The 24,013-nt window shown below is 39.1% G+C and overlaps 1 long non-coding RNA gene across 1 annotated transcript in view; it reads left to right on the top strand.

Moving 5' to 3' along the window:
• The first annotated feature begins 4,535 nt into the window (after positions 1 to 4,535).
• Positions 4,536 to 24,013, top strand: part of LOC310900818 — a 149,339-nt gene continuing 129,861 nt past the window's right edge. Inside the window, exon 1 of the long non-coding RNA XR_014585406.1 lies at positions 4,536 to 6,450. This is a non-coding gene — a long non-coding RNA (uncharacterized lncRNA). The remainder of the gene's footprint in view (positions 6,451 to 24,013) is intronic.

Raw genomic sequence — 24,013 nt, 5'->3', positions numbered from 1 at the left:
CTGGGTAGTGGTGAGAATTTAGAGTAAAACCAACCAACCAACCAAACAAATAATAATAAAAAAAAAAACAACAAAGCAAACAAACAAAAAAAACCCAAACCAATCAACAGACAAAACTCAGAACAGTTGGAGGACAAACCTCTGATGCCAAATATTTCAGCTACAGTGGGAGATTTAGTGAATTCATACAGTCAGGGCTAGAAGTGGATGCTGAGGAAGGGCAGGCTTTAGTGGTCACCTTGACTTACTTCCTGTGAAAGCTAAACATGTTCCATGTGCTTTATGTATATCGAGAGCTATTCATTCTCCCATCAAGACTGATGTTTTCATTAACAACTCTGCTGTTTTCATTCAAGAGCAAAGCCTGAATGCTAACAGTAAGTTTAAAGCATTTCTGCTGATTCATGAGATTTCTCCACAAATTGTTTTAGGAATTTGTACCATTTTTATACTTGAAGGTGTGCATTAGGTAAACTAACTGGCCACATCTGTGAGAAATAAGGCTTCCTCACATCAGAAGCAAAATCTTGCTTTTGGAAGAGCTGTTAAAATATTCCAGATTTTTATATCCTGAAATAGCATTGAATAGATCAAATACAACAGTAGCAGCAACATTTTTTATTTTGGCTGATGTCCAAGAGTTAAAAAAGAAAAAAAAAACAAACAGATACAGAGTACTCCTTTTCTGTAGGGCTAGCAAGCAGATGGCCCCAGGAATGCCACTGGGAGCTCTGCATGAGCACCAACTGCACAATCCGTTTCCACGTGTAGGATGCAAGGGTGATAGTGAGGGAGACTTCAAAGCAGCAGGGTTATTCCCTGGGGAAAAACTAGCATTACCTGAACTCTGCAAATCCCTAACTGTTGCGATGTAAGGCAACGAACGTGGGTCTGTGAGGTATGGGAGAAACGACAGGCTTTGAAAGGCGGTTTCCATCATTGCTCTAAGAAAAGGGTGATCCATAAGGGCATAAATGACACTTATATAGTGTCATTTCCAGTTTGGTCTTTATCCATCTCTTAGGAGAATCCTATATGTAATTGTTAAAAAAAAATCCTGCATAGTGAGATCCTATCCTCATTTATACATAAGGACGCAGTCCTGTACTCATGCAGCATCCCATTGTTGTTTCTGGAAGACATCCCTGTAAGAAGGCAAGACTGGACTTGTCTTAAAATGCTCCCTTAAAATGCTGTTCTCTTTCCCTGAAAAGGGATGGAAAATAAAATCAAATGTAGTATTCTTTGCCATTGGAACTGGCTCTAAAGGGTACCAAAGCTTTACTTCAATTGTATGTTTGTAATCTCTAGACATTTTCCTGACTGACTGTGAAAGTCATCTTGGAATGTGCTGGGGAAAGTTGCAGAGTTATCTGAAGGCCAAATGAGGTGAAAGTTGTTGTGGCTAAAGTTCAAGTTTCTTTATACAGAATGAAAGAATAGAAATGAAAAGTTTTTTTTTTTTTTTTTCTCCCCTCTTTTCTTCTCTTTAATTTGAGAGAGCTTCTGTTTGTGTAAAACAGAATGAAAGGTGAAAAAAAAAAGGAAGCAGAATGTAGTGATATAACAGAATTGGCAGTTAGTGATTGTCTCTTGCAACCTTTACATTTTCATTATTTATCTCATTCTAACCCAGACAGTGATATCTGTGATGCTGCTGTTATTTTCTAGTTTAGGAAATCTTTGAGGTTGGCTTTCTTGCTTTCTCTCTCTCTCTTTTTTTTTTTTTTCCCACTCTAAAAATTCCCTAGCACAGTCTCACCACTATGGAAAGAATACAAAGCTCTATACAAGCAGTGAAATTAAGGAAATACATTCAGGTAGATTTATGTTCTACCTGAACATTTCTATGTTTATATCCTAATCCTCAACACCAAAACAGCCCTAGGTTCTCCTGCACTCTTTACAGCATCCCACAGGCTAGTGCCAGCACGTGCTGAATATTTTGATCTCAGACCTCTGCTGATTGGGTCGTTATTTGCTGCCAAACACAGCAGTTGAGTTCTGCTTGCCGATCTCATCCCATTCACAAACTTGAGTCTTTCTCTTCTACCCATTTGAATTAATTATGTAAAAATTCAACTGTCTTTAAGATGCCTGCTCTACTTTCAAAGTTGGTTGAAGATGGCCTGAAGGATCAAAAGTTACTGGGGCGAGTGCAGACAGACCGTGAACTGCCTTGAGCACTCAGTTGTTCCTTCTCTAGAAAACCAGACAAAAATAATGTCAGGTTACAGTCCACTCCGTGAAAGTAATTGGTTAGGTGTGGCTACTGATAGCAAACAGCTCATGGGCATCCAACAGCCTGTTATGAGCAGTAACCAAGATTAAACCAATATGTTGGTTTAAATCTCAAAATTATAAATTTAATTCTTAGTTAATAGCATTGAACCTTATGCTTGCTTCCACAGATGCCCAGCAAGTCCCTTGCTAATAGCTCATTAGTCATGTCTTGGTCCATGTTTGTTGGAAGCAACGTGTTCTAGTGAATGAAATGCTGGAAGGGATCCAAGGGATTAGATTTCCAGCCCTGTCTCCTGTGATCAGCGTTGGTCTGTTTTCCTTCTGCTGACTGCTAAACTGACCACGCTCGTGTCACACATTCAGGGGGCCCACCTTGTATCTTCTTGTATCACGCTCACATCGCAAGTTTGCAGGTGATCTTGACCGTGAGTTGCAGGGGACTTCAGCAGGTACTGCTAATGAGCTTGGACATTCTGGCAGTCATTCCTGGGCCACAAAGCAATTCAGTCTTCCTGTGCAGAGACTCCTGTTCTCTGCAGCAAAGGGATATCATTGGCTATATATGAAAAGAAAAAGGACTAAGTCTTACTTAAAAAAAATAACATCCCAGGATGATACTAAAATTAATAAAAACAACTATAACCAAAACATTCCAAAATTTGTACATTTTCATTGGAATATAGTGTTGTCTTTCTGTTTTAATAAATAAATAACAAAAAGGCCCTTCCATTGAAACACATATGATAATGCAGCTGAGAATGATAAGATTTCTGTATTCGACTGACAATTTTATTTATTTTTTAACATGGATCAGATATAAAGGGCTCCACTGGTCCAGTATGTTTGCTTGTTTTGACTACTGTGATAGCTACAGTTTAAACAGTCACCTCAGGAGAAAATCTGTTTTGAGTCTTCAGGGATGCAAAGAGGTTCAGCAGTTTGTTTTCACACAGGAAATTACTGTTTTAAAGACTGGTATTAAGTATGAAGAACCCTAATTGCAGGTTAATTTCTTTTCATTATGAGTTACTTTGTAGATTTTGGGATTGTGTCTGGAAGTAATCCCCAAATTTGATGGAGATTTGGAGACAGAACTGATAAAAAAGTGACACCAAAGATAGGTCTGATAAAAGAGGCTGGTGAAAACAATTTTCCCTGTAGTGCAGCAATACACAGGAATCACAGCAAAGCTTCCTATGGCATAACCACGAATAATAAAAAACTTCTTTGTATTTTATGTTGGACACACTTATATCTTAGGACTCAACATAGAGCACCAGATATTGAAAACTCGTATTCAGCTTACTTATAGTACTTGATGGATGCTGTATTTTTATAATAATCAAGAAAAAGTATATCATAGAGTTGGATGAAACTGAGTGCAACAAAATATAACACATTGCTATGCTACAGGCTTCACAGAAATGCTCAAATCTGGCACTGCTTGTGTCATTTTATTAAATGTTTTACAACACTAAGAAATGAAATAATCCCTGTCTTAAGAGCCTTCTGGCCCAAGTGGTTACACAGGTGTGGACAGCATTATTCTGGAGTTCAAAGCATCTCGATGGCACAAGTTTGCAGCACAGCCCCTTCTGACACATATGCTTATGCTCTTCTGTCTTGGCAGAAAAGAAAGTGTTAAGTACAGAAGAGACAAATCTTCCTGCCAGACTTTCTTAGTTGTGCCTCCTACCGCTTCCAGCTTCATTTCTGTTAGCTGAGAAAATACAGAGGTAAAAGATGTCTCTTTGCAAAAACATAACTGGTGACTGGGTATTGCTAAGAACTCAAACTCCTGCTAGTAGAGAACAACTGGGACCACAGAAGAGCAAGAGGACAGGGGATCTTGTTCTGCTCACTGTAATTTTATCATGAGAACAACAAGCCAAACTATCTTACACAAGATCTTCATTTAGTGATTTTAGTCCTTTTTCCTGTTGGCCAGCTTGCTATGAACGGGCTGATTTTTCTGCATTTGTTAACTGTTTGCAGCTGTTGAATGATGACTGTGTCCTGTACTGAAGAGTCTTCAGGTGAGCGTTCACCTACTGACGTGACACCCCTAGTCAATGGGTTGTTTAGGAGCTGTTTACAGGAGTTATTCATTCACCATGAGTTACAGGTTTGGCTGGTAAAGCTGTAAGGTAATGTAGTGGAGCTTCAGCATTTACAGCGTTATGTCTTGCCCTGACCATGTCGACCAAAGAAGTGAAGACAAATATGAAGGAGTGACAGAGTTTTCATTTAAGTTTATTCATGTCAGATTATGCCAGTCACAGCTGCCAGACTGTTTTGAAAACATGAAGGGAATGAGAGACTGAAAGTGACATGACTGTGGTGTTGCATCATTGCATGTCTAGGAAAGGTGAGTTTTGAATTCCAGGAAGCCATTTTATGTTACATTAAAATAGCAGTGTCTACAGATTTGAACAAAAGTGGTTTGTTTGTTTGTTCTTGGTTTTTGTTTTTACTTGATAAAAAGAATGTAAAATATCTGATCTATGGTGAAAAAAAAGGGTGATGAGAATATGTTTCAGGAAGAAATACAAATGGAAGGAAATCTCTGACTTTATTTCTGTACATAGGAAGTGGGATCAAGCCCTTTATCTGAAATGTACAAATCTGCACACAAAACAGATGGTAGCAAGCACAAAGAGTGAACAAGTAGGTGTATTGAGATTGTTGAGAACTAGCATTTCATCAAAGACAAGTTGTTAGACAAATTGTACCAAGAGCAGCAGTGGGAGTTTTTCTTTCTGTGGGGTTCAATGAACTAGCAAGAGAAGGATCAAAAATGCCTCTGTCATCCAAGATTCCCGTCTTGGATGGACCATTTTTCACTGGCAAGCAGCTGGTAGAGAAGGGAAGGAGATGAGAAAGCAGTGAACACAGGAATAGGGAAATAAATAAATGGGAAGGTTAGGAAAGGAGAGGAGAGGACTAAAAGAAAGGTGGGAGAGGGGAAAAAGGTGCTTCAAAGGGGAAAAAAAACTAACAGATGGAGCTCCAGTGGAACTGGTCTGCCAAAGTGCCCATGTTTTCTGAAGTTATTTTCATCAACATGCTGAGTTTGCATCTTCTCTTGTGTGGTCCTGACTGCCTTATGAATTGTGTTTTGGGGACTCAGGCTTTCAACAGAGTTCAGTGGAGCCATGGGGATTTACATTAGCTGAGGACCCCTCCCATGAGTTATGAAACATATAATCACTGGGATTTAATTCTGGGAGGTTATTACAATGTAAAAGCATCCTTCAGAGACCTCTGGGAATAAAATAAGATGTTACCACTATTTACAGGGACTATGCTAAAGTATTAGCAGAACTCAGAAAACAGAGCAAGGTCAGATCTGTAGGAGGTGTTTTCTTGCTTAAGCTTGTGGTATGTTGTTGCAAAATTGCATCCAATCTGGTGAGAAGAACACATTTCACTGTAGTGCATGTAGTTACTGCAGAGCAACAAACAGCATAAATCCAGGTGACAAAGCCCTACCGTGGTTAGTGTTCAATACGCACAGTACCCTGTGAGCAGGGTTACTGTACCACATATCAACATCTATGATGCATTAAGTCCTTTTGGGGAAACAAAGGAGCATCTGTCCAACAGGTACAGACGCAAACAGATGTAGGAACCCCCTTTCAGGTCTAGCAAAGCTCTGAGTTCTATGCTTGTTCTCTGCAAGGGCCCCTTTTCTCCCCTGGCCTAGTGGAAATGGCCCTATCCCATTGGTTTAGTGAGACAGTGAATACAGAACAGATGGCAACCAGGGGCCTTGTTTTTCACAACTCTTTATCCTTATGTCTGTTTTTCATTCAGGAGCAGCTTGCACAAACATTGGCCGTGTATTCATTATGTTATACAAAAATGATAAGTAAGGACAAATCACAGAAGGGAGAAATTTTGCCTGATTTAAGGCTACTTTTTCATACCAAAGGCACTTAAAATGATAGAATTTAATAAATACTGATGGTTCCATGTGAGCTACTGTCTCCAACTAAATTGTTCTGCCTGGCTGCTGCCCAGGTGTCGTGCATGTGGTGCATGGCAAAGGGAAGGGCTGAGTGCTCAATGAGCCCCAGCTGGCTGCCGTCATTCCTGGGGGTGCAGGAGGGAGCTGAGTTGGGCAGGGGCAGCTGTGCTTGGAGGGATGGGTCATTGCTTTCTCCAGCAGCCGGGTGACCAGTGCTCAGGAGAGTCTCCCTATGGGTGAGCTGAAGTGAGATCTTGTTTCTGAGGGAAGGAGGAAGCTTAGCTGAGAGGAAGCGCTTTGTTTTCTTAGTGCTGGTCTCTGGTTTGGTTATTGGTTTGTATGTCTATGTTTGATTGAGTATGGGCCTACATCACTGTCACATCTCCAATTTTAAGGGCTATCTTGCTTCCTGGAGCTCTTCTAAGCTGGGATGTGGGCAGTGGGCTCAAGGCTTACCTGGAGCTTGGCTGTCCATGCTGCAGGTTGACTTGTTTAGCTCATCTATGTGGCCTGCAGTTACATGACACGGCTCTCACTGGCCTGAAAAGCAGCTATGGTTGCCTGGGTAGATCTCGTTACTGCTGAGCCTGAAGGCTGCTGTGGTGCTTTCACTGAACCAGGAGGAGACTGGGGAGGTGTTGGTCATCCCTTGTGGATGTAGAAAAGTCAAATTTGCTCTGCAAGCAAATTTCACTTTTCTTCTTCTGTCAGAAGCTAGAACTTAAGATGCAAAGAATATTTGTGGCTCTTTGTATGACTGATACAGATTTCATTGTTAATTACTTTTTGATGTCTTTTTGTTATGGAGTCTTTATCATGGGTCTCTTATCAACTTGATTTCCTGAGAGCTGAGCACCCAGACTGTCAAGAAGTCAAGCTATGTTCCTAAAACTCTCTTGTACAATTTGCTTTCTTAAATATTCCACCTGCTTCAGTCATATAATGAAGGGCAGAATGGCTGCTGTACAGTAAAGTATTGGTGCCTCTGGAGAGAGGTCCTGGTTCTCATTCTTTCTTTAAATGTTTATGTGTAGGTAGCTAATTGTGCTTCTAACTGACTTCAACCCTTTCCATCCACCTGCACAGATACAATTTAACTGGTCATTTTAGCTGATCTTTGAGCCCATTCCCCTAAATGCTTCTGTTTGTAGGAAGCTTTAAGTGGTGCAGCTGTCTGGTACCAATTTCTTTAAATTGACATCATTTGTAAATAAAGTCAAGATAAGAGAGGAAATTAGACTCGGAGAAATAAAACACCAGTTGTTGACTTAAGGCAAAAGAAGAGCTAAAAACATATAAAATATTTTAATGAACAAGAAACCACATGTGGGTGGGGAATTGTAGTAAAATGGTAATGCTTAGTACCCAGAACTTGCAAAAAGATACTTGAGTCAACTCCTGAGAAAGAGCAACAAAATGCTCTGCACGGTAGCTGGTGAAGAAGCTGAAATAACAATTTTGCTGACTGTCATATCTCTGGACTTTGCTCTCATTTTTAAGGCTGTGGTGCCCTCTTAGTTGATGAGCATAAGGAGTCTCATTTTTAAACAAACAAAAAAGGGGCTTCAAGGAATAAGATTGACAGCATAGCTCAGGCTGGAAGAGGTGTTGAAAGTTCTCTAGTCTAACCTGCTGCTCAAAGCAGGCTCTGCTTTGAGGTCAGGTACCACAGAACTTTACCAATTCTCCTCATATCTCATGTCAGCAAGTTGTAAAATAAAACTGTAATTTAATTTTTTTTTAAAGAAAGTTTGGTATTTTGGACACAAGTGGAGTCAAGTGCTAGATAATGTTTTGCCAAGGTGCTTGTGAAGACAATGGTTTCACAGCTCTTACTTTTTTTTTTTTTTAAGACTGCAAATAACTCCATGTTAATATGTAGAAGGAAGACCTAGTGTTTTCAGAAAACTGGAGAAATTGTACAGAAGTGCACATGAGAGAGGCTTCCTTACACTGTTGCATAATCCTGACAAGGTTTGTAATTAGATACCCTGTTTATGCTCATTATTGGGTTATGCATACCAAAAAAGTATACATCTGTGCAAAGAATTTGTAGAGGTTTGAACTGTGAAAATTTAAGTCCTCCAAAATTCTCATCATTCAGGTATCAGGTAGGTAGTATTTCAGGCAGGAAATAGTTTCTGGAAAGTTGTCTTTTCATTTCATATAAATCCTCGAAATGGTGATTCACTAAATAAAAGCGAGTACACAGTGAGTGCACTGAATGGCATGTAAACAAAGTGTTTTTGCAGCCATTTCTGTGAAGCAAAATAGAAATTTATATATTTAAACCCTAGTAAAGCATGCAATAGGAATGTTAAATAGCAAAAAGAGCACTTCAGGGACAAATAGATGATCCATCTAGGCTTGTGATGTGTGTGCTAAGTATACTATCATGTGTCACAGACACTGAAGCAGCTCTATGCTGATTTTTTCCAATCAATGCTTTATCAACATTGTCCTTTTTTGGCTTTGACTGCTGACTCATCTCCTGCTGCTAGACATCAGATTCTGGCAGCTTTTGTATCTTTGCACAAAGGCTGCAGCAGCTTTGATTCCAGTTCCTTGACTATGGCCTGTCATCTCACACAGTCCCTGCAGGATCCAGCCTGAAGGAACTCCTAGAGGAACAGGCAAAATAAACATTTCATCTATTTCATCTAGAAAACATGGTCTATTAATGCAATGCTTTTCCCTCGTGTTTTCTGGAAGGTATATGGCTTCTCCAGATCCTATTTTGGAGTAGATGCTATGTGTTCTTTTTCTCTACCTTCTATTTTTTTTTCCTGTTTAAAAACAGGAGGAAGTACACTCATGTCTTTGTAACAAATATCTTCTTATTGGAGTTGTTGTTACACCTCTCACTGTAGATACAGAAAGAGAAAGGAGCAAAGCAAAACAGCAGGGACTCACAAGGACAAAAAACAAGTGTTTTCTGGGTTGTAAAAACAAATCTGATTAAACTCTAGTGGGCTCCAACCATGCAGGAAAAACTGCAAAAATCCACTACTTGTAGAGGTGGGAAGCCAGAAACTTTAAGTTAGAATTTTCTCTAGTGCAAATTGATCTTATTTTATTAGTATATCTTTAGGTTAAAGTACTGGATTGGGTAGATCTTCACAGCAGAACAACCCACTGATACTCAGTGGCTGAGATACAACAAATACAAATAAAATTATACATTAATTTATAATGATATTTTACTTGTAATAAAATTATAAATGAAATGTTAGAAATGGTTTTAATCCAGAATGTGTCTGTTCTCCTTTTTGTTTAAAAAATAAATGGAAAACTTCTCATAATCTGTTCACTATCCTTCTGTTATTTTAAAATATATCTTGATAACTAAAAAATGGAAAAGGTTTGTTTTTGTTGCTTTTCCGTAAAAATAGATATTTTTTTTTTAAAGATTGATTTGTTATTACTGGTGGCCTGCCTAAAAATTCCCAAACCTGCCTGTAGCAAATCAACCGGAGATATATCCTGGATGCAAAGACAAAGAAAGTCCTGGCTTCAGTTTCTTACTACTCAAATCTGAAGGTACTAGTGAGAGTTCAAACAGTGTAGACATGCTGCTGGTGGAATGCTTCACTCACCACCCAGAGGGGAGAGACTAACCCTTATCTTGAAGATGCAACAGATAATGCAAATGATGCATCATAATCTTCAGAGTAGCTTAGAGATAAGCAAAAAAAAAAAAAAATTGCAATCAAGAATTAGTTTTACAGATTTACCTTCTTTTCTACTCCATAGCTTACTTGTGATCTCTTGTTTTTGGGGACATTTGTGGTCAGTGTTTTTTTTTCCCTATTTTGGCATTCAGGTCTTAAGATTTGTTTAATTTTGACAGTCAAATTTTACATGACTTAATTACAGAAGCTTCAGTAAACAAACCTTATACCTTATTAACTGGTTCTCCTTGATCTCCTACTCTTGTAATAGTGTTTTAAAACAAATAACCCTAATACTGTCATTATACATAAAAAGGACAGAACTCTGTAGTGATGGTGGCAGTATTAAGTTAAATCTGCAACAGCTGTTCTGTCTCTCTGTGAAGTTACAGGATAAACTAAACTAACCTTCACCCTGAGATTCTTCCACTTATGAAATTCAACCAGCAGCAGCAGAGGTACTGAGGACAGAGAATTGGAGCAATATTACCATATAATTACTCCTTAATAAGTATTAGGTACATTTGGGGTAAAATAGTATGTTTTGATACTTGAATTTTCTTTACTTTTCCTTCCTTTCATCTGATAAAGATCAAATAATGAGAGGGATTGGTTGGTAGCATTGGTTATTTCTTCCCTCACTTTCAGGGAAAAAGTCAAAGCTGAGGTTTTTTTTTGTTTTGTTTTGTTTTTGTCTGTCTGTAATCAGAGAGACTGTCCTTCTCTAATCTGATTCATGGAGCTGCAGTACCTTTGCAGAAGTAATCATTGGGCACTGTATTCACAATTTACTCTTTGCATGTGGGAGGCTGCAGTAGTTCACCTTTCTCAGAATACCCAAAACATTACAAAATTTTACCTAGCCTCTGGTTTTGATTGCTAATATCGGATAAAATAACCAGCAGAAGTCACAGGAGAAAGGAAAAAAATCAGATAACAGAACACTGATTTAACAAGGATGTGAAAGCCAAAGAGCTGAATCGTGAAAGGCTCTTTGACCTATTAGTTTGAGCGCTGCCAGTACCCTACACTAAGATCTAAATAAAGCCTGTCTGATAGTTAGACATGGCAGTCCGGAAAGGAAAACAGCAAATAAGGAGACTTGAGGAGAATAGGTAAGAATCCTGCCTGGAGAACAAACAAACAAGAAAGAAAATTTTCAAGTACCTGGGTGTTGATTTGAGAGGGTTATAGTGTGTCGAACCAGGGATACTTTTTTCATGTTCTGTTTTCCAGTTCACTACTAGAATCTGTCATACCTTGCTTCTCACCTGTAAACGTCTTTCCACAGGTTCAGATTTCCAGTTTTTTAATTACTGCAGGAAAAATTCCACCAAGGTTGCACAGGTTTGAAGTCCATAACTTCTCAGGACCATTCGTCCCTGCTATGTTGAATAGCTTAGATGGTACACTGTAGCAAAGTGCTGTTGGGGTTGCTTTGTTTTATGAACTAGATAAGTTGCACAGTAGATGAATATTTAGCATGAGTTGACTGTTTTTACACTGCATTAAAACAACATCCTTTTGGAAGATATTATTAGAATGTCCTTTTTAATATTTACCAAAGCAGGATACTATGAAATAATATGAAGAAAGAGTGAAAGTTTTATAAGCTGTCTGTCTTTGTTACAGATTGTAATCTCTTGATTTTATTTTTAAGGGTTTTTCTCATTTGTTCCCTTCTGGAATCATTTGATTGTCATGATAGATGTATCCCAAGCTTCCTTGCTTCATTATTTCCATTGTAACATAGTCAAGAGTGAGTCTCCAGAGACACATATACTCTGGGACAGCTTTTTAAAAATATTGTTAAGACGTCAGCTCTTTTTTTTAAAATAAAATAAAAAAAATCCTTTCTCCTGGCCCAATTCCATGGCAATATTTGCTCTGCAGTACGCTCTGAAGTGTTAGCCTTTGTAGGTGTGAATTTTGGTGCAGTCTCAAGCACTGGAATGAATTAATGTAATATGCATAGTGACGTTCCTTTCATCAGAGTGGGCAGCAGCCTGGAAAAACTGGATGAGTTAGAGGGAAGGCATGTATGGTAGTGTGCTGTACGTCATAGGAAGTTTCTACATATAAGGCCACAGTTCCGGTGGAAGCAGAGTATCTGTAGAAAAACACTGCAAATAAGTAACCCAATGTTGAATCTTTGAGCATTCCCAGATTACATCTGTATGTTGTCCAGCAAACAATTGGCCTACACATTTCCCTGAAATATGGAGATTCTTTTTCTGTGCAGTCATGCCTTGGCTGATAGGAGGCTTCCTGCGAAATCTGTAAATCATCAGTACTGAGATAACAAAAAGAAAACCTAAAAGGATTATTTAAGTTAGCTACGCAGAAATATGCCTTCTCCCAAACAGGACATCTCCCTAGAGCATTAATACGCTTCTATACAATATTACAGCTGTTGTACTGGATCAGAAATAGTGACTGAGGAACTGGCAGGAATAAAAAGTGACTGGTAATGGTTTGACTGCTTGTCGTTCGTAAGTAGCAGCTGTTTCCTTTTCCTTCAGTAATATGTTGTTTTCCAAATAAACTCATTAAACTCCATCTTACTGCTGTCTGATTGTTTTACGGATTCCCTTGCCCCCAAGGGCAGTGCCAACAAACTGACTGGTGCCCAGCTCCAACTCAGTTCTCGGCTGGCAGCAATTGCTGTTCTTCATGCCAGGCTCAGAAGACAGGGATGACCAAACAGTTGTTGCACTCCCCTCTTACCCTGGGGGCAAAACCTGTCTGCTCAGAAATGGTAAAGGCAATGAGATGTCTCAGGGGAAACCTGTGCTGTTGCTTTCTATGTTGTCACTAGAGAAAACTTCAGCCTGCAGTGCTGGTAGTCTAGATCCTTTCATTAGCATTCAATTAAGAGATTACTCATATAAAACAGAAGAAAATATTAGTTGTGAAGTCCTTTGGACCTAAATGTTTTAGCTGAAGCCAAGTGGATGGACTAGCAGTGGAAATACTGTGGTAAATTCTGTGCCACCACATTTGTCACCCCAAATGTCACAGGAATAAGTGTGTTGACAGATGAGCTGCAGAAAATCTTGCTTGGTGGTTTGAGAAATTATTGCCCTAGTGCTCCCACTGCCTGCTGGAGGTTGCTGTTTCTGTAACGGGGTCAGTGGGAGAGAATGATCTATTTCTGCAGCTTGGAGGAGACAGCCAGACTTTGCAACATGAAGGCTGAAGTGTGCTCATGTTCTGTCCCACCACTGGCTATGAAAAGACTACTGAAATGAGGCTGAAGCTTGATCTGCGTGTGCTCATCTGTTTAGGTAGTGTTGTGTCTGGATCAAATGGAATGACACGGCAACAGGAATCCCTTTGGTTTGCTTAGATCTTCTTGCTCTCCTCTTACCTCAGCTGGTATATCTGCATGAGTGCTAGAGCAGTGAAATGCCTGGTATAGCCACAAACTCCCAGTAGGTTTCATATTAGAGAAATTTTCACTGAATGCTGTCTTTGGGTGTAGGCAAAGTAAGCAGATGCCAAGGGTATGAGCCTGCTAGGAGTAGTAGCTGTCACTTGGGTTATAACAACCCCATGCAGTGGTATGGGCTTGGGGGATAGTGGCTGGAAGGCTGCCCAGCAGGAAAAGGACCAGGGGTGCTGGTCAGCAGGCAGCTGAACAGGAGCCAGCAGCGTGCCCAGGTGGTCGGGAAGGCCAATGGCATCCTGGCCTGCATCAGAAATAGTGTGGCCAGCAGGACTGGGGAAGTGATTTTCCTCTGGTACGTGCACTGGTGAGACTGCACCTTGAATATTGCTTTTAGTTTTGGGTCCATCACTACAAGAAAGATATTAAGTTGCTCGAGTGCATGCAGAGAAGAGCAATGAAGCTGGCGAAAGGACCAGAAAACAAGAGTTATAAGGAGCGACTGAGGAAAGTGGGGCTACTTAGTCTGGAGAAGAGGAGGCTGAGGGAAGACCTCATCTCTCTCTACACCTACCTGAAAGGAAGCTGCAGCAAGGTGGATGTCAGTCTCTTAGGTGACAAGTGATAGGATGCAAGGAAACAGCCTCAAGTTGTACCAGGGGAGGTTTAGATTGGATATTGAGAAGAATTTCTTCATGGAGAGGGTGGTCAAGCATTGGAATGAGCTGCCCAGGGCAGTGGTATTGTTGTCATCCCTGGAGGTATTAGAGATGTGTGGATGTGGTGCTTAGGAACAAGGTTTAGCAGCAGTTAGGTGGATAGCTGGATTTGGTGATCTTGAAGGTCTTTTCCAACCTAGATGATTTTATGTCTTAAGACTGAGAAACCATTACAGTGATTACTTGGATGTTGGTCATTCTGCATTATGGTCTGATTCAGCAAAGCACTTGTGATTCAAATGGTTCTTCAGCTAGTGCCCAGTCCTGTTTGAATCACTTTGGTTAGTAGTATTAACAAGTTCATTTGTATTCATTTAATATTGTTTAGGTATGATAAGTCAAACACAGCCTTAATTGCTTTTCTGACAATGAGACGAAAATTTAACATTGTATGTTAGTAATACCACTGGTTAAATAGTGTAATTCTTCTCTGGGTAGCACAGCCACATCATTTAATGGTTTGATTGGATATTTTATAATGCAACTGGGATTGGAAACAGTCCTCTTGAAACAGAAATCTTACCGAACTTGCTAAAGTATAATTCAATTGGTAGAATTGAATAAGGCTTCAAAGAACTTAAGTGTACGCATGTGGAACAGCTCAAGATGTTGCATGGTCTTAACAAGTAAAATTTTCAACTTACTATTATTACTTATTAACTTATTACTTAACTTACTTATTATTACTTATATTACTCCATTGTTTCAAAATTTCTCTTTCCATATCAACCTGTATTTGAACAAAACATGTTGCTTGATTTACGATTAGGACGTGAAGAGCTACATTTCTACCGAAAATTAGTCTTCAAAATATATTCCTCTTGTTCTCCAGTATCTAATTCTTACAACTTCTGTATTTTGGGAAAGTAACATGATGAATAAAATCTACCAATTTGTCCACCAGGTATCTTTGTGTGTAATTTTGCTTATGCGGAGCTGTTCCATGGAAAGATTCATGGCAGTTTATTAAAATATTGCTTAATAGTACCATGATGCTGTGATGATTCAGGTCTTTCTGTTTGCAGTTAGTAGGATATTCTTTTTAAGTGATAGGTATGATAGCATGACTTACTGAATTCCTGGGTGTGCATTATTATAGCTATGATTTAAAAAAATAAGAAATCCTTTACCTGAGGCTAAAATAATGTTGTGTAGACAGCGTGACCTCAGAAAACCTTTGTTCTAAAAAAATTGACAAGGCAGTGCAGTGTCATCCTCCCCCCCACACCCCCCCGATTCTGCTTATTATGACTGATTACTGTTAGTCATTAGTGAACAACAAGAAGTTTCCCAATGCATAGTGTAAGCTGTTGAATATGTTGACTCAGCTGTGTTGAATGCATCGTGCTGTGACTTATCCATGTTATATATAAATGTATATTTGGGATTCCTTATGCATGAATAATCATTGATGAACTCCTTGTAACTGAATGGTGTGGCTGTGGAAAGAAAACTTCGCATTCATTGTCTTTAGGACCTGCACTTCACCTGTGAATGACCACATTATAAAAATGTGGTTGTAAATAACAAATTTATTTTTGAAGGCTTTGCTTCTTTATATTCATCAGAGTCCATTTCGCACTGTTTCAGAGCTATACCTTTCCTTATATTGCCTCCTTGCTCCAGAACTGCCTAGTGCAAAGTCAGATAATTAGTAAGGGCTACAGAGAGAGTTTTCATGCTAGCAATGTACACAAGACTCCAGGACCATCACCTTCCCATGTGAGAAAAGCCTTTAAGAGACTCTTAGAAGGCACAGTTCCTAGCTTGTGTGGCAATATGCCTATTAGAAATGGCTGAACTGGTTAGTAGCCATCTATGTCTATATGCCTGCTACTCCAACTAAAGAGGTTCATGCTGTAACAGACCCTGTGTTCAGTTCCCTTCTCTGAACTACCTCACTTGCTGATTTACAGCATGCGGCTTGGTGGCTGGTGACTTCTTCCTCCACTAACTGTGCCAACATCATTTCAGATGGTTGCGATGATGTCTGAAGTGGCTTGTGCCTTTGAATGGCTATTCTTGCCTCTGGGTTGGAACATGTTCAGTCTTACTGTATTGATTGATTTTCTGCCTGTATGATTTACTGAAAGAACTTCTCAAGGTATAGAAAATGCCTAAATTCTTACAAGAACCTCAGTGTATTGGAAAATCTGTTTTTACCACATAGGAAAAAAACGGCCCCTGCTTAGGAAGGCTAGAGAGAGGGGAGGTTGGTTAAAATCACTGAATATTCTGTGACCTGTAGTAAACTGAGGCTGTGATTAATTGTCCAAGTTCTCTCCAATATCCAACTCATCCTTTTTTCTTGCCTAACCAAAACATAAAACTTCTATTTCCCAGAAGTGAAGTGTTCTTTAATCCAGTTATGTGAACAACATTGATTCCATTGGCTTGTTTAAAAAAAAATAAATAAATTCCAGGAGCAACTAATTAAGGAAGGTCATCAGAGGAGTGGTGCTTTAGCACACGCTCTGGAGAAGTTTCAGTCCTTCCCTCTTTGTGGTTTGGGGCGGCTGGAGGAATCTGGCATGCACATGGTATGGCGCTCAGCCGCGTCTGTCCGACAGAGGTAGTGGGGAGGCCAAGAGAGCCTAGAAAGAATGACAAAGCAGGATGAGTGGACCAAATGTCTGAAAGATGGCTTGCACGTGCTCTCACCATAGGAGAATGTTAGATGCTATCTCATGTCCCGTTACAAATTATTTGTTGCTCTTATGGGAAAGCTTTACAGTACAAGAGCATTCTGGAACTTTGATCTTATTTCTCCTTCACTCCTTTCTTTTTCTGTGAGTTTTGTTCTTGTGTGTTAAGAGCTTTGAGTAAAAGTGAATGCTGTTCTTGTGTCCAGTCTTTTCAAAAGAGTAACGAAAGTCCTATTTGCTTTGGCGTCAACACGCCTGGCCTGCCTTTATTTGAAGTGTTTCACATTTTGCAGCGTAAGGGAGAAATCTTCATTTTGCCAGGATTGTTATTAAAACCACATTTATTTGCGGGACATATGTTGCATACTCTAGGTGGCCTTTTTGAATTGTTAAAATTGTTGGTCTGGGTAGGCAACTGCTTTTGTCCATTTTTTGTATAAGTCCATGAGTTTTGTGAGATTCCTCTTTGAAAAGCATAAAACAGGAAGAGAAGATTCAGATACCTGAGGAAAATGGGAAGGTACTTTCTGTGTTGTACTGTGTTTTGTATTTGGAGGGAACAACTATTTCTCCTTAAATTCACTCATAAGCTCCAGTAACTTGCTGTCAGCTAGCAGATGAGTCTGATTTAGTGCTTGTTTGCATTCGTGACAGTTGTGTAAAAACTAAAGAAGTGCAAATTTTTGCTTGAATGACAGTATAGGTATTCACCCTCTTATACTAGTGTTCCTTTGCTGTATGATCTTAATTATAAGAAAAAGAAAAAATAGGCCTATTGCTGTTTCCCTTTAACCTCTTGGCAGTCTGATCTAAATGCAGACATAAAAGAAGATTTTGATGTGACCAAGAGTGACTGATTCTCCAAATTCCATGGTAGCAAGTGTCCAATAGTTGTTTTTGATTTCCAGACCATGAAGATGTGAACTTTTCTCCAAACTATCATCTGGCACATGCCATATATATGCTATACTGAATGTGCTGGTCGTGCAGTACGATGACAGCCAGAAGTAGGTGTCTGTCATTTCTTCTGTGACTTAGTTATAAGATGGAAATTTTCATACACATGCAGGGCCATCACAAGACACAGTTGAAGGAAATCATCACAACTGACATGATTTTTTTCTACTGTTTTATAAACTTTTAGTTTCTCAGATAACAAACAGCAAGCCTGCTCTCTTACTTGTAAGTCTCTGTTCTTATGTTGTCCCCAGGTTTTTTCCCTTTTTGGGTGAAAATGAAATCTCCTTGATTGCATTGGGAATAAGAGCCTTTTGATAAAACTATTAAAATGATGTATGGCAGACTATTTAAGTGTTATTTCCTTTAGTTATGTAATTGTTTCCTTGCTTTGAAAGGAATTAAACATCTCTGAATAGGTCTTTCAGATTTGGTCATCTTACTTTCCAATAAAAGCAAGAATTTTGCAAAAATCGTTAATATAGATGAATATAAACGTTGAGTAGTATCTTTGCAGAAGGCTCTTCCAGGCAAACAGCGTACCAGTGCCGTCAAATTAAGATGATTCCAGTCTAGAAACATTGCCCAATTTAAATAGTTTAAGCGTTGTGCTTGTGACTAACATGGACAGTTAGGAAGAAGTAAATTATCATAATTTCATTAGTGCTGTTATGCGAGCTTAATCCATGGAAAGGTCTTCTCTAACTATCTCTGTCTGTACCATAACTCACGAACTGGGAAAGTAAGAACATTAATTATAAGTCTTCATGTAGAAGAGACACAAGGAAACGGTTTCATGTGAAGTTATGTTACATCAGTTGTCAGAGCATTCATCGATTAAATGAGCCATGCCTTCTTTTATTCAGTACTTGCTTTGTACACTATGTATTGAGTTTCTGGAGTGCCTGAGAGCTACAAACAGTGCTCCTCAACTAATTGATCTAAAAGGGACTTAAGCATTTCTGAGTAACAGCAGCAGCCTGCTCTGGTGGATTTCAGTATTTCAGTAGTCTTCTAACTTTCCTTAGTGATTCAGATCTAAGATCACTTTACAGCAATCCATATCTGGTGGATGGCTGCCGCTGTTCCTATTCTACAAATGGTACATGGCACTGATGTTAATTGATTCATTCTAGGCCATGCATTAAAAGCCCAACTGTACTCACCTGTGATCGGAGCAGACCGGTTGTGACAGTGTTTGCAGGATCAAATATTCTTTGCCTTTTGCAAGGTGGGTGTGATTTTTGGCAGACCCTACAGCAACTTTAGAACTGAAGACCATTGGCCAAGTTTTCCAGAACTGTAAATCAGTACAGCCTGACTGAGGCCTTAACTGGTGTTTTTCCTTCATTTAGACTGTTACTTTTCTTGCATATATTTCATAGCATGTTATACCCATGACAGTAAGCATGGAACAGCAAAGGTTAGTGTAATGGAGTTGATAGGCCCTCTCCCGTCTGTTCATTGCACAGTTAAGTTGTATTGCATGCGTAGCATCTAGCAGTTTAATATGTTTTGTAGCATCTGGATGTTTGCTCTTTTTTGAGGAATTTCAGGGAAAAGAAGCCCTGACAGTAGGTCTGAAATAAAAGTAAAGAAAGAAGGAAAATCCAAAGTTTTTTTTTTAGCTTTCTTTCCAGGAGCTGGTCAATTAATCTTCCTATCAAATTCAGACTTATTTTTAAACTTGTGGTTTCTTGTCTGCATCCCACTCCGCAAAAGGAATTTAATCTGCCCACGTCTCACTTATATTTAGAGACATGGATCTTAACCAGCAATCCTTTTCTGTTTTTTTTTTTTTTTTTTTTTTTTTTTTTTTTTTTTTGATGGTGAGATTGGAGTCTGGACCTTGATCACAAGTCAGTTGTATGTCTTTCATATCAATCTCTCTAAAGAGGGTCAAACCAAAGCAGCTATGCATGAGGGACGATGTTAGGAAATGCACTGAAGGAAACCACAGTCCAGCATGGGAGTCAGGCAAGTGGGCTAAAAGGTCGTTTGTCCTTTCTCCTCTTGTGTTTTGAGGGGAGTTAATCCCCAATATAAAGTTGAAGTTTTGGCCATCGTCTCTTTGTCCCGCTACTTTCTAATTACTTGTTGCTTGGGGGTAATTATCTTACTAATTAATGTATTTATTCAGAAGAGATCTGGGATGGAAGATTTCCATGTGAAGGGAAGCTTAAGAGAGAGAGAAGTCTCCTGTTCTGCTTCCTTAACTTATTCCACTTTTTCTACATTAGTATCCAAAAGCAGCTTCTGTCATAAGTCAAAGGGCAAATTCCCCTTGCTGCAAAACATTTTGCAGTCTGTGTTCCAAACGTGCTCAGCAGCATTTTGACAGACAAATTGCAGAGGAGTGAGAAAGCTGGGAGAAACAGTAAATGCTGGGGGTGGTGGGGAATTTCCAGCATGGAGACTGTTTTGCCTTTAGTCCTGGAAAGGAGTTTTACTCTTTTGGAGTATAAATAAGAGGCAGTATTTGAACCTAGACTGAGTAGCAATATAGGAGGTGGCTATTATATAGATTTAAAAAAAGATATGAAAAGATAGTCCTCATAAAGTGATTACTCTGGGTGGCTAGATAGTTTAAAAACATAACAGTGATATATATTTGAATAACATAGTACCTAACATTTTTAGTTATTTATATGAATACAATCACCTTAGAATTTGGTTCTATAATACGGTAGATGTGTTGCATATGAATGTTCAAAGTTTAATTTTAATCATACACAGATTGAAAATGGGTAATACGGCCTGCCTGTCTTACAAAGATGTACAAGAAAATTGAGGTCAAAAAGGACCTAATGAGGTTTCTATTCCAACCTTCTGCTCAAAGTAGGGTCAACTATGGGGTCAGTAACAAAGTTTCTCAAAGCTTCATCCATTTTTGTCTGCAGCCTTGGAGGCTTTGAAGACAGTGCAGCCTCTCTGGATAACCAGCTTTTCCAGGTCCTTGTTTTTGTTGAATTATATTTCTTCCTCTTTCCCTATGCAGGGCATAAATTATTCCTTTTGCTTATTTAAAACTTTCTTTTTTTTTTTTTTTTGACTTAATGGCTATTTAGGTCATTCCTGCTTCATTGCTTGTTTTTGGCCTACAAATTGTCTCATGTATGCTGATATTCTTAAGTATGAGCTACTGTGCTCTCTCTTCCACTCTATGGTGAATGTATTGGGGGGAGGGCTGGGTGTGAGATCTATTGTCTGATACTTGGCTTACAGACCGTGATCTCTTCTAAGAATGTACATGACAATAAATTGCTATACTCACTTCTGGATTCTCCCATTGGCAGAAATGGTTTTAGGGCAGTTCAGAAAGATTTCGCTTGTCCTTTTACTCAGTCTGCAGGATGCAAACAAGTCGTCTGTCCCTTGCCTCCCATTTTTCAACAGCCTGGGCATGGACTTACGGATAGATATTGCAGATGTCTCACATTCTGAACTGGCCAGCAGTAATGTAAAAGCTTTTCATGGGAATTGAATAATGGCTCAACTTGATCAGCCTGTGAACAAGCCTTTCATGAGTCTCTTCATGTGGATCATAGATGTAATGGCATATAATAAACCCTACCTAACTGTGATCTTGGACTGTCTTTCTGATCCTGCTGGAAGTAGAAGGCAGCAAGTGCACCCTGGCTCATCAAGTCACCTTACACTCTACAAAGATTCCTCTAAGGCCTGGAGTCACCTTCATTAGGAACTCAAATAGTCAGCTCTAAAGATGTCATTACATCACATTTCCCCACACCCATCTTCTTCACCTTTCATGGTGTCTACATCTGGGTCCAACTCCTTTCTGTTTTTTTGCCTTTGCCATACTTCATTTTTCCAAGTCAACACTCTACACTGGAAAGAACTGTGAGGTTCTAATGACTGAAATATGGAGAAAATCTGGGCTAGGGAGAAAAAAAGTTAGCTGTGATTTTTTTCTCTTGGTGCCCTTGTTTTCTCTGCAAGTGTCTCATTCTCAGAATGACAGTGGGTTCATGCCAGAGATCCAAAAGTTAGCAGTGCCACTTTTTGCTCTGTTTAGAGTTTTCATGATTTAGGCAGTGCTATGTGATATCATGTGGAGCTTACCAGAACTCCAGTGAATGCAGAGGATTAACTCCAGGGACATGTAGTAAGGAATTTCATTGCAACTCCTGTGACTGCCTTGCATAATGCTGGGTGAAACCTTGTTCCTGTGAAGGGTCCTTCATCACACAAGAGCTTTGTCTAGTGAGTGAGCAGGCTTGGGAATCTCTTCTAATTTGTCTGTATTATCTGTTGTTGGGAGGCTTAAATGTACTACAACAGTAAACTTTTTGCCTTTGCTGAAAAGACTTTAAACATACAGAAACTGGAAAAGATTGGGAGCAAAAGAGGTATACCTTATTCATATAACGTATACATATGAAATTGTGCAAGCTCAGGTTTCATGAGAGACTTGGCCTGGAATAAGCTAGCTTATAATTATTATATATAAGCAAACAACTGAGCATTTTGCTGATGTTATGAACTTGCCTGACTTGATCTAATATGCTGTATTTTAGTTATTTTTCTGTAACTTAAAAGGACATGCATTTTTCAGTGAAGTTGTCATTCATAAACCTTGTGACTTTACAAGCCATTCCCTATTTTTGGCTAAGGGTTGTGTGGAGGGTGGATGACACATCAGAACTTGATCTACCCTGTACATTCTGTACTCGGAACAAAAACTGCAAAAACTTTCTCTGACATCGGTTTAAGCTACTCCAAGCAGCTATCAACATGATCAAATAGTAATATGGATACTCCCTTTTGAACCATCTAAGTGTTACAGATTGAACTAATGTATTTTAAACAAATACTGCACAATGAAGATGTGGAAAGGCTTTTGATTTGGGATCCCCAGACACGCACCTTACCTTTGTCCATGAATGCTGGCTTGAAGATTCTGGAAGTGTTACTTACGTTGCTCCATTTCTTCTTTTGGAGTGGGAGAGAAGTTGACTTCAAACTGAGTAGCTGAGAACAACCTTTTGGATTTAGTTTGAAATTATTAAGCTCGACTCTTCAAGCACCACAGTCTACAATATGAAACAGCTGCATTTCAGCTGGCATTTTTGACCAACTTTACCAGCAAGAACATAGACTTCTTCCCCTTAAGGATGGCCTTTCTTTAGGATTGCACCAGCACTGAAAAGAACCTTGTTCAATAGGAGGGTAGGAGTGACTTGCTATAGTATGTAGCCTATGGAAGCTTGGTTTGCTGCTGCCTGTAAAACACAGATTTGTGGAAAAAATGCTTTTCCTACTTTTAAACTGTGTTAATATTTTGTTAGGAGGTTTAGTAGCACTTGTGTTTTAACTGCATTTTGATGTTACAGCATAAATCAGACAATTGCAAGAAGAGCAATTCCTGGCTGTTCTCCAACATAAAAGGACATTTCTGAGAAACTCTTGTTTCTATCTTCTAGACTGTGTGGAGGGCATTCACCCTTGTTACCTGGGTAAAATACAGGAAATTTGGTTCGGATACTGCAAGGGAAAAAGGAGTGTCCAAGAAGCAAAGTGAAGTATCTCTTTGAGTCATAGAGTCATACCCCTGTAGTCTACATGCTGGAAAAGGAGATTTGCAGTTTGCTTGCTGAATCAGCGGACCTTTGGTACTATAGCAGCACTGGACTCCTGTGACTTGTATGAAGGCCTCCGAGTCTTCAGTTCTCCTTTTGGAGAACCTATTACCGAGCATCTTGGTAAAGTGACTAAAACAGTGTTAACAAAGTACTAAGAAAGATAATAGTAGTGAAAAAGGAGACCAAAGTTTAATTCATCCAGTCTTTGGGATTCCTGGCAAAATACACGCCCTGAATTTATAAATTAGTTAGGACTTTTCTTTTTCATTTCTGATTTTAGCATGATCAGATTGTGTTTAATCTGGATTTGACAAAATAAGTAAATCACAACTTCAGAACACGTAGTGCCACACTGTGAAAATGTCTTTACAGTTTTTTGAAAGAGTTAAACAAGAGGTTGAAAAGAACTGATCACAGACATCTGGCCCCTCCTTGAGATACAGAATCCTAAGCATGTAATATTCATAATAAGAGAATAATTTAGGACTGTACCTGTATCAGTTGTGAATTTGGGTAAGGAAAAAGATATTCTACCAAGGTTGTATAAATTGCTACTAAGTACAAAGTACTATGAACAAATTGGCTTGCAAAAGGTAAGGAGCAGCTCAGATTTTCCTTTCCATCTTAGTCTAGTCTCTTGATCTAAAGAGAACTAAATGTTTTTTTTTTTTTTTTTTTTGCTTTTTGCTTTACTCCAGTTTCCTCCTTTCCGGGAATGCCCTGTACTGAATTAAGTATTCAACAGGAAAGAAGTAAACTTTTGCAGTGAATTCAGACAAATTTGTATGGAAATTATTTCAAAAATCTAGAAAATAG

This window comes from Anser anser, assembly GCF_964211835.1.
Source record: "Anser anser genome assembly, chromosome: 5".
Classification (NCBI taxonomy): Eukaryota; Metazoa; Chordata; class Aves; order Anseriformes; family Anatidae; genus Anser; species Anser anser.
The sequence above is the reverse complement of the archived record's forward strand: the minus strand, read 5'-3'. Positions and strand labels throughout refer to the sequence as shown.